Raw genomic sequence first — 10,228 nt, forward strand, 5'->3', positions numbered from 1 at the left:
TCTATGAAGTCTTTGACTGTAAAAAAATGGGGCATGTGGAGGGGGCCTGGCACATTTTCTTTGAAAATCATTTGTTGTTAAACTAATCTCAATATTTAATATAAAAAATCTGTCATAATAATAAATTATTATTTACACTTGGTAAAACTATTCTAAAGTCAGCCTAAATTGTCAAATTTGTAATTACACTATTTTCTAGATATTAATTCTTCAACTTCAAACACATCTATGTGTGTCACGTTTACTGGAGAAATGGAGCAAGTGGAGGGGGCGTGGCACATTTTTTGTTTTTGTTTTTTCTGACAATTCGTTATAGAGTTACGTGCGAAAGGTGGTCAGTGAAGCGGGTTAATTATACACTCGACGACAAATAATTTGAAATACAAGCACGTCAACAATATGTACATGCGATTTGGTTGCACGCCAACAGTAACAGATATGGAGGAAGACCGAGCTGAGTAAATAAATCACAACAAAAACATAATTTTATAAGCTATAAACTGATAATCTAGTATGCGGGTGTAACATAACGTGGTTTAATTAAAAACGGATGGCCACACTATCGCCAATCAAATTGTGCAATTTATTCACAATAGAAACTTGCCTAAATGCAAATGAAATAATTTTACATCGTTTCACCAGCCATCCACCCTAACACCGATGTAATATCCCATGGTAAAATCTATTCATCCTAGGCACTTGCAATTTTGCACGTACAGATACTTATGACAGACAAGTGTAGCCTGCACAACAGTATATTCATAAACTGGTATCATATTCACAATTAAACCCAAATAATTGTCACATATTAAATGTATGTTAATTAAAATTGAATATAGTTCACTAGGCCTTGACCTACAGTCATTAAAATAATCGTAAGGCCACCGTACGCATTATTATTACTACCAAAATCAATGTATGATATGTTCGTTCACTTTAAAATCACTTCATCCGCATCCTTTGTTGTTTCCAAAATGAAATAAGTACACTATAAAAAGGTCAATAGTTCGCTGACCGGCCGGGAGACTGGGTTGTTGTGTTTTCTGCGTTGATCTCTGGCTGGTCGAAGGTGATCCTATTACACACAGTATATAATACTGGTGATATTTATTTGTTTTATATCTACATCCCTCTACTAATCACTGTTTATTAATATTATCAGGGTGAAAATCTTCTCTCTGGGGTTCTCCACACTTGCCAGGGGGGAATAGCGTCTCGTCTCTCTATCGCGTCCCATTGAGGTACGGGATCGGGAAAGTCACTTATACTTTACAGTCAAATAAGACACACGCAACGAAATACGTTTCAACTCTGGTCTTAGTCGGTCAGTCGAGCACTCTATAAGACACAGCGCCCTGGGGAAAAGTCCCCAAGACTATCGCAAGGCTGACCCAAGACTGCGTCTCAAGACTCACCCCAAGACTCTCCAGGACTGCACTGCGTCTCAAGACCGGACTGCCTCTTTTCTGGTGTACTCGCCAAGACCAACTAAAACAACTTTATTCATTTTCAAAACCTTAACCAATTACAAAACAGTTAAAAGACTCGTAACCTTCAATCATAAAGCCAATCACACTAAGTACTGAACACGTCATATCATTTGATTAATCATTCACTATATTAATAACTACGAATACTAATTGTCAGAAATAGTAGTCCGAATAGCGACGGTTATCTCGTAATTAGTTCCAAATCACTAAGTCGAGTTCCGTCCTGAACTTCACATGGCCTAAACGGTGCCAGACATAACACAGCCATTCGTTAGTAATCAGCTAATTAAATCGATCAACAGATACGCAATTGCAAAATAATTTCATTATAATATCGTGAGGTAAAGTGAACTCACTTATCCTCGTGTTTCATTTCATCAAATTCGCATTTGATGAACGGTCATAAAGTATGTGTAGAGGTGTATCTAAATTGCTCAAACGAGCTTTTACTCGTTGGAATGACATCTTTTTAATAACGTTTGCCACAAGTTCATTCCAGTTTTGATCAGTAAAAGATACGTTATTCCCAAGATAAACAGCCAAAATTGTCAACCCCTAGCGAGTAGAGTAAGTGTTATTACGTCAGCTACCTACTCATAACCCTTCCTGTTTTTGAAGATTGATTTTAGTGTTTTGTGCAATTAATGCGGACCTGAAACTGGACATATGTGAGACGAATGTAAGAAATAAAGTCTATTAAAGAGATATCCGTTATGTATCCAATCAAATGCATTTTTTATTTGTTGGTTGGTATAGTCAATACTGCCATGAATAACATTTATGTTGTCATGAATATGTATGGTTGGCAAACTGCAAGTTTGGTCTGGGTGAACAATTCTCTCAATGACTCTGCAGAGACGCAATGCAAGCGTGGTACTGAAGATTTTTTAATCGCTACATAACAGACCGGCCAACAGCATTCCTCTTTTGGAAGAAGAGTGACAACAACAGGATAGACATTTCATTTGTGGCAGCAGTAAATACATCGCACAGGTCACCGTGATATGCCAAAATGTTTGGTAGAATTCGTTTGGTATCACGTAAATCTTTACCAATATCCCACCGTGTCTGTATATTTACATAGTTGTTTCTGTCCGTTGCAATCTTTGATGCTTGAAGCTATATTTATTTTTATTTATTTATACTTAATACTCTATCATGGACAGTTTGCAGCATATATTTTTGTAATTTTTCAGTCAAAATTATATTTTCTACTTTTTCTAGGAAACTAATAGCTCGATCACGGATGGATCGCTATCAGATTTGTTAATCTCGGGATGATATCATTAATTCTTCATTTTAAGCATTTGTTTGTAAAGCTACCAACACGATTGTTTTGATACTTGACCTGTATCAAATGTGCTCGTGCTGTGATGACATTAATTGTTTAAACGACATTTGTGACTTGTTTTTGAACAAAATCAGCTTTCACTACTCATACGTTATTACAGGACTTGATTTTTTTAATGTAATATTTAATTTAAAGTAGAAAACAGGTGTACCTTGCGTCTAGCCACGAGATATGTGCCATACATGTCGTATATGTGCTGGATGTGAGGTCGAAAACGCTTATATTGAAATCTCACAATAATGCCAACCCATACAATACAATACAATACACAATGACAATGTATCAGCTGAATAGACAGACAGCGTAATCCAAATCTAAAACATATAAGCATGTTGTTTAAAATAGCCCTTACACTAAACAACAACATCGGTGGTTGCAATCTACACACGCGTTCGTGTTCACACTGTGTCACATCTGCGCAGATGATATATATATATATATATATATATATATATATATATATATATATATATATATATATATATATATATATATATATATATATATATATATCTACATCAGTAACATCACAAGATCATTTTAAATGTTAACACATTTTGAGCATGGGAGTTCTCTACAAACCCATTTGGTTTTAGTTGTATCGTGTTCACAGTTCTCGCATTTTAAAATCCTGCGTTTGGGGTTTATTTACATAGTATGGATTTGAATAAAATATCTAACTACGTGGTTAAATGCTGTACATCCCAACGCCACACATTCACGTCAGTGTCTTGTCACAAATATCGAAATATCGACGTATCGATGAATACTTCTCTCTAAATGTAGGTGCACTGAAACTAGAACAACAACTGGGACATACGGTCATGCGTTATGTAGAAATGCGGTTCCCCCTGAATGGTGTGACACCCCCTGCAAAACCCAATGTGTTCATATATGTTCGTGAATACACACCCATTACATTTGTGAAGACTCTTGCAACGTGTAGGTAGGTTCGTTTTGTATTCTCTCCATATATTTCACAGCGTCATAACCTTTTTTAGCGTCACTTCATTCTGTTAATTCCATGTCCATTTCAACGATATATAATTCAGCGACTTCCTACATGTTCACCACCACATTCTATGTAATATTTACTCACCAGGTATCAATATGTAGCGCCCTTCATCGTATCAATCGATAAACATCAATTTACTTGGAATATCGTCTTGATTATATTTAAAACTGGACATCCAGCGTGCAGTTAAATGCACGTGTCATGAAAAAGATACTTTCTTACACTCTCACAATTTCATAGTTATAGCACCCTGTTGTTCTGGTACTTCAAGACAATACTCAATACTAAGAATTAAAACATGTGCTGGTCGTATCCAGATTGGTTATTGTATAATGCTTAACTAATTATTGGGTTTTAGTGTCGCTTTGTTGATTATAGTTAAATGTGTTATATAAACAAACAGTGTATATGCAACGTTATGCATGAATGTTCTGTTTTCAACACAAACCGGCGAATATAAAATCTACTACACCAAATTTTTGTTTATATTTCAGAAACTGTAGTGAATTTTCTTGAATTTTCACTTTGAATTTGTTAGTAAATATGGTAATATGTCTGCTACACCAAATTTACTGAAAATATAAACGTGAAGATTATGTCTCTTTTTACAAGACCCACGTCTCCTACTTTCTTATATTTCAGAAACTAGTGAATTATCTTGAATTATTTGTCCAAGCATCCTCCGCCTGTTTCTCTGCTTCGCTACCGAAAATAGACTCCAGTACAATTGTTTAAATCCATTTTTTTTTTGAAAATCTATTTTTTAAATAAAAACAATTCTCAAAAACGAAAGTGGGTTTGAAAATCTATTTCAGAACCGAAAATGGTTATTAAAAAATGATTATAAAATGAAAATGAATTGTAAAAATGTGATTGAATTGTAAAAAAAATGGTTCTATGAAATGCCATATTGTGAGGCGCATCGGTTGTCGTACGTGACTTTTACTTTTACACGCAATCGTGTAAGACATGCAGTCAGTACCGAAGGTCACCCTACTTGAATAATTTGGTCGGTAGATTGATAACCTTGGAACCGTAATATTTTCTTTGTTTGAATAAAATATAATTTACTGACAACTTTATCGGTGATCGGATGTTTTCTTGTCGGGTATGAGTTTGGTGTTCGGTACTTTTTTGCAAAAAAAATGATAAAATGTTGCAATATAATTTTGACGCGATCGCAGCAAATAGGCACACTTCGAAATAGCGACTCCATTCAAATTTACCCGTTTTTATCGAAACGAACTCAGAATTTATTCCGATGACTACTATTGTATATATATCCTGCATAAATATATTCAATTTGAACCGAAACAACCACGATACTAAGTCATCAATACATGTATCGAACGACATTAGGCTGGAGTTACTCAACCGATGTAGGTATTCCCAAGAGGGATCACTCTATATGACGTTACTACCCCATGTGCGTTTCAAATTTAGCGGGACAGGACAGTGTTTTTCACCTTCTAAAGCGGGCCCGCGCGGGAGATGAATGCTAATGTCTGCAATACGCCCACATGAATAAACACAAGGGATTGCTGCGCCCGCTGTAGTCTCCCTCTTGCAACAAACACTCCCATACACCGCCCCAGGCCCCGAATTGGCGGACCCATAAAACAACGAATGACACCAGTTGCATACACAGCAACCATAAGTAGCTTGTTTGTGTTGATCACACTCATCTAGAGTGCAAAAAATAGCAGAGAATGCTCGCAACAGGGGATAGGATGTTCTCAATATATGTCTGCAATAGTGGGTGTTTTTCTTCAATATTTCTGCTCTAGGGGGTACTAAATTTACATTGCGTCCGTAATAGGGGGTATGCTTTCCCAAAGCACTGTTAACAAGAATGCATATGATGTAAGGTTTTAATATAGGGTGACCCCCCCCCCCCTCAGTGGGCAATTTGGCTTTGGTGGTTAGTTCTACTATTATGCGACTTACCGTTATTGTGTCTATGATTTGAGACATACTGTAGGCCTAATATTGAGACTGTAACAGTCATAAAATACCAGGTTGAAATCCTAGAATGATAATCACTCTTTAAAGCCCGTTATGGACCATGAAGTACGGAGCAATTCCTTCATAAAGGGTGACATTTTGATCCTGCACCCAATCTTTATCTACGTTGTCAAATCAAATAACCCCCGCAAATAACAAAGAATAACATGATAGTCTCACCTTTCTATGCCTCAAACATGTGTAATTGGGTACTGTAAAGCCCCTTTAAGTGGATGGGAGTATGTTTTCAGTGTTAATAAAAATCTTTGTTCACTTAAAGGGGAACCGCTCAATCCCATGGATCATGGGACACTATCGTTTATGTTGTTTACAATGTTAATCTATCTTTTGTTATCCATTGTTATTTTAATCCAGAAAGTAAATTTGTTGTGAGATTAGGCTTAACTGAAAGGTGCCCCTTTAATTGTGTCGTTAATAAGAGCCAGGGTTATAAATTAGCGATGGCGCCGATTGAAACTTTGATACTTCCATACTTATGCAAATAGGTGAATAACAAACTTAAAATGTCGACCAATCAACGCGCCACGTCGAATTTCGGAGCGCCGACGAATCGTATAGCATGTGTATTGGAGACTATTTTCGGAAGCGAAGCATAGAAACAGACCGAGGACGCTAGAGAATTGACGGTAAATATATAGTAATGAATAAACGTCATGAAATGTACATTTTAACAGCATCATGGACTTGTTTCTTTGTTTGGCTCTTAAGAAAACAGACGCATACCTATCAGACGGGAATGTTCAATTGAATATTGAGCTCGACTGATATTCTCCAATACATTTCTTTCCTTGTCCTTCTATTAAACAATAGTGACGTGAAGATTTGTGGCAGTTGAGACAATTGATAAGAAGCTACACGATAATATTTAAAATTTCCAGAATGTAAAATTGTTTAGTTTGACCGACTTTGGGGAAGTACTTATTTTTTGCACTTGTTATATAGAGAACAGTGGGACGTCTGGCTACTGAATCATATATTTAATCCATACATGCATACCTTCGAATAATACAATTCTAACCAATACGCACACGTTTCCCATAGATTGGTTGTATTATTATGTGGTAACATATTTTCAAATTACGTGTTATTGTATGGTTTAACTGCATGTTTACACCCGCCATATGTGTTTGGCTTAGCATACGTTTGCTGGTTCAATTGTTTGGCTATAGTGCACAGAATGAAACATACATTTTATCCATACATGTTATATACCATAATAAAGATCTTGTTTCAAACTTTGAAAATATGCCATTTTTTTTAATTTATGCAAATACCAAGTCACGTGATCACAAGAATGAGCGAAAATGGAAAAAACCTTAATGACGCAATTAATAATTAATTTGCAACACGATTGAATATATTTGTTATGTAAATATTATAGAGGAGTGTTTCAAGTACAATTTTTTTCGTTTTTTGGCAACTATAATTTGTTTTTATGTAACCCTACTTCAAATGTTTGGACGTTAATACCTGAGTAAAAACAACATGTCTGTATATAAAAATAAGCAATTGGACCGACGTGGTTTTGGTATCGTTATTTTTGGAATTAATCATTAACATTTTCCTCGTTTCTCTGCAATGTCGGAAGAAGTTAACTATGCTTTTTTCACGTAACTCTCTCATTAAAATAAAATATTACATTTAGAACAAGCAGCAAAAACACGTAACTAGCTTAAGAGGTTCCAGTGGAGTTGTTTTGACGATACAAGTGTCATGCAACTATTATATTTTGAAAACCACCATTTCGATTACTCATGTGTGATCAGTGTTTAGGCGAGCGGTCAGTGTTTTCAATGAGCGAGCAAGCGAAACAAGAGCGATTAAAATGCGGTCGGTTTCCGGTCGGACAAGCTGTCGATGTAAAAGCGGAAGGCTGGTCGAAATGAGTACCGTAATTACGTAAACTTTGTAGTATTGATATCGGATCGGATCTTTCATCAAGTGTCAATTAGAATTACTTTCATGCAAATCTTGTGCTTGTGTTGGTTGTGTTTATAAACAATCACACGTGGCAATGTTTTGAAATAGAAAAAAACGTGGAAATAAGCCTTATAAAGAGGAGTTTTGTTTAGAATAAAAGCACAGTCATAGATACTGTCATAACCATCAATAATTTAAAATTCAAAAAAAAAAATATTGAAAAAAAGCACATTAAACGTATGCTAACCCTTTAAAACTACTGACTCTATTTCATACTCTTTAATTTATTGAGATAAAAATGTCTGTCAAAAATGTTGGATAATTTGTCTATATGTAATTAATTCATTTAAATTCAAATTGTATATGCATAATAAAAGAGTAAAATACTACCATAACCAATTACAGTTCTCTGTCATGTTGGCAGAATAAAATACATTGTTGTGTGTGTGTGTGTTGATATTTTCATGAGCTGAAGAAAATGCATAAATCGTGGTCACTAGATATGTTAAATAGGGAACATACAAACCTACACATACTAACAACTCAGTGCTTCTGAATGCCCATATCATAATTAACAATGTCTATATTATACATATGACATTATTTATTTATTAACGTTTAAGAACTAACTAGATTAACTCTAGTTTATGGTGTTGACGTGTATCATACAATCAACAATATCCCAAAACATCACCACCGACTCTAGGTCAATAGTTAATTTTCTTAACCTTCAACTGAATGACTAACAATTGGTAGTACCTGGGAAATATATCGATCGACCACTAACGTCCCTGGTGATTTGTCTTAGAAGTCTCTACTTTGCTCTGTTGCTAAATGCAATCCTAGTATGTCCAATTTTATATGCGATTAATTTCATTTTACACATACAGAATTGATAAACACCGACTATTATTAATAACAGGTGGAGTATGTTTTTGTTGTGTTTTTTTTCTAAACTGGGGTCACTACTTTAAAACGACAATTACAGAATTAACAATCAGTGGTTAATTGCGACCAAATGAAATCAGAAGCGTGGAGCATGTGATTTTTGTATCATCATCACAAGTGTGTTCTAATTACAATAACTTTCCTTAATTACGACCAACTTCCTTAAAATGTCTTTCATCACGATGTTGCTGTTCCCCCAAGGACTTTAGTAGCGTACAACCTCAAAATCGTCACTTCTTTTCTTTTGGCCTCGGGCAAGGATTTATATTGAAACAGTATATACCGATGACTGAAACAGAGAAATAGAATTTTATTCAAAGCAAAAAGTGGGAAATAACACTGTCGGTGGCAGGTCCCTGAAGCCAAAATGAAAGCCTTTGAGCAGTTTACTCAACTTTAGTATGTTCTTTACCAGAATCTCAATGATGCCAACTTAGCATAAATTGCGTTTTTTTGTAAATCGAAGATGGACGCCTAGATGATCGCGAAAATATAAATATGCCAATATTTTTGCTTTTAGTAAAGTTAAATAAATTCAGTTGGGGTCTTCATATTTTTTTTCAAATTTACAATTATTTCACATCTATTGCACTTTTTTTAAGAAACAATAATCAAATGTCGCCAATGTACTACATAACCCAATTGTCATTGGTCCAGGTAGAGATTTACTACTGCAACATATGAAATATCCTTTGATGTTTTAATGTTCTGCATTCGATTCTTGCTAGTCATATATTTACATTGGTAGTGCATAATTGTTGTATTCGTAGAAACGAAACGACCTTAAGTTACTTTTACAGAATATATTCATTTTCAATCGTATATTACATGAACGTATTCACATATGCGTAATATTTAATAAACTGTGTTCCGTGTAACAAGGATCATAAAAGTAAAATATTCACAACTGTTGAACAAAACTTGACCTGTACTTTAATTGTTCATTATATATATAACGTTATAAAGCATTTGCATAACACATTATTCATTGAAGGGTTTTGTTAAAACCAAATACAGATAATCGTTAATCTGTATTCATCATGTACACACAAAATACATACAACTCTCAAACGAAACAATTTGACCTGACATGTGGCCTAATTAATCATGCATATATCATGATTTATATTTCAGTCAGTTTGACAGTGGTTGTCATGACATATACTGATAAAGGTTAATGACAAGACCAGATGGCGAGCTGGTCGAAATCAACCAAAAACATCTTATGACTCTGCAGTTTTTAAGATACAAGACAGTAGCTGTAATTCTAAACCAATGTTGTTTGCGAGTTTAAAAAAGGTAGTATCTTGGTGGAATGTTAGTGCGAGATTATTACCCCATCAATATTAGTTAGTGTTGACAATGTATAGAAATGTTTTCTCTAGACAGCTTGACGAGTAATTAATTGATTATGATGTGTAAAACTTTCATGTGATTGGTTGTTTGTTGGAAGGCAAGGCCTTGGAGTCTCTTATACTG

At 34.9% G+C, this 10,228-nt stretch overlaps 1 protein-coding gene across 1 annotated transcript in view; it reads left to right on the forward strand.

Moving 5' to 3' along the window:
* The first annotated feature begins 3,703 nt into the window (after nucleotides 1-3,703).
* Nucleotides 3,704-10,228, forward strand: part of LOC100375698 (peroxidasin-like) — a 28,948-nt gene continuing 22,423 nt past the window's right edge. The window contains exon 1 of the mRNA XM_085493188.1: nucleotides 3,704-3,787. The gene's annotated coding sequence lies outside the window, so the exon portion shown is untranslated. The remainder of the gene's footprint in view (nucleotides 3,788-10,228) is intronic.

The sequence above is a fragment of the Saccoglossus kowalevskii genome, chromosome 18, assembly GCF_978046115.1.
Source record: "Saccoglossus kowalevskii chromosome 18, keSacKowa6.1, whole genome shotgun sequence".
Taxonomy (NCBI): domain Eukaryota; kingdom Metazoa; phylum Hemichordata; class Enteropneusta; family Harrimaniidae; genus Saccoglossus; species Saccoglossus kowalevskii.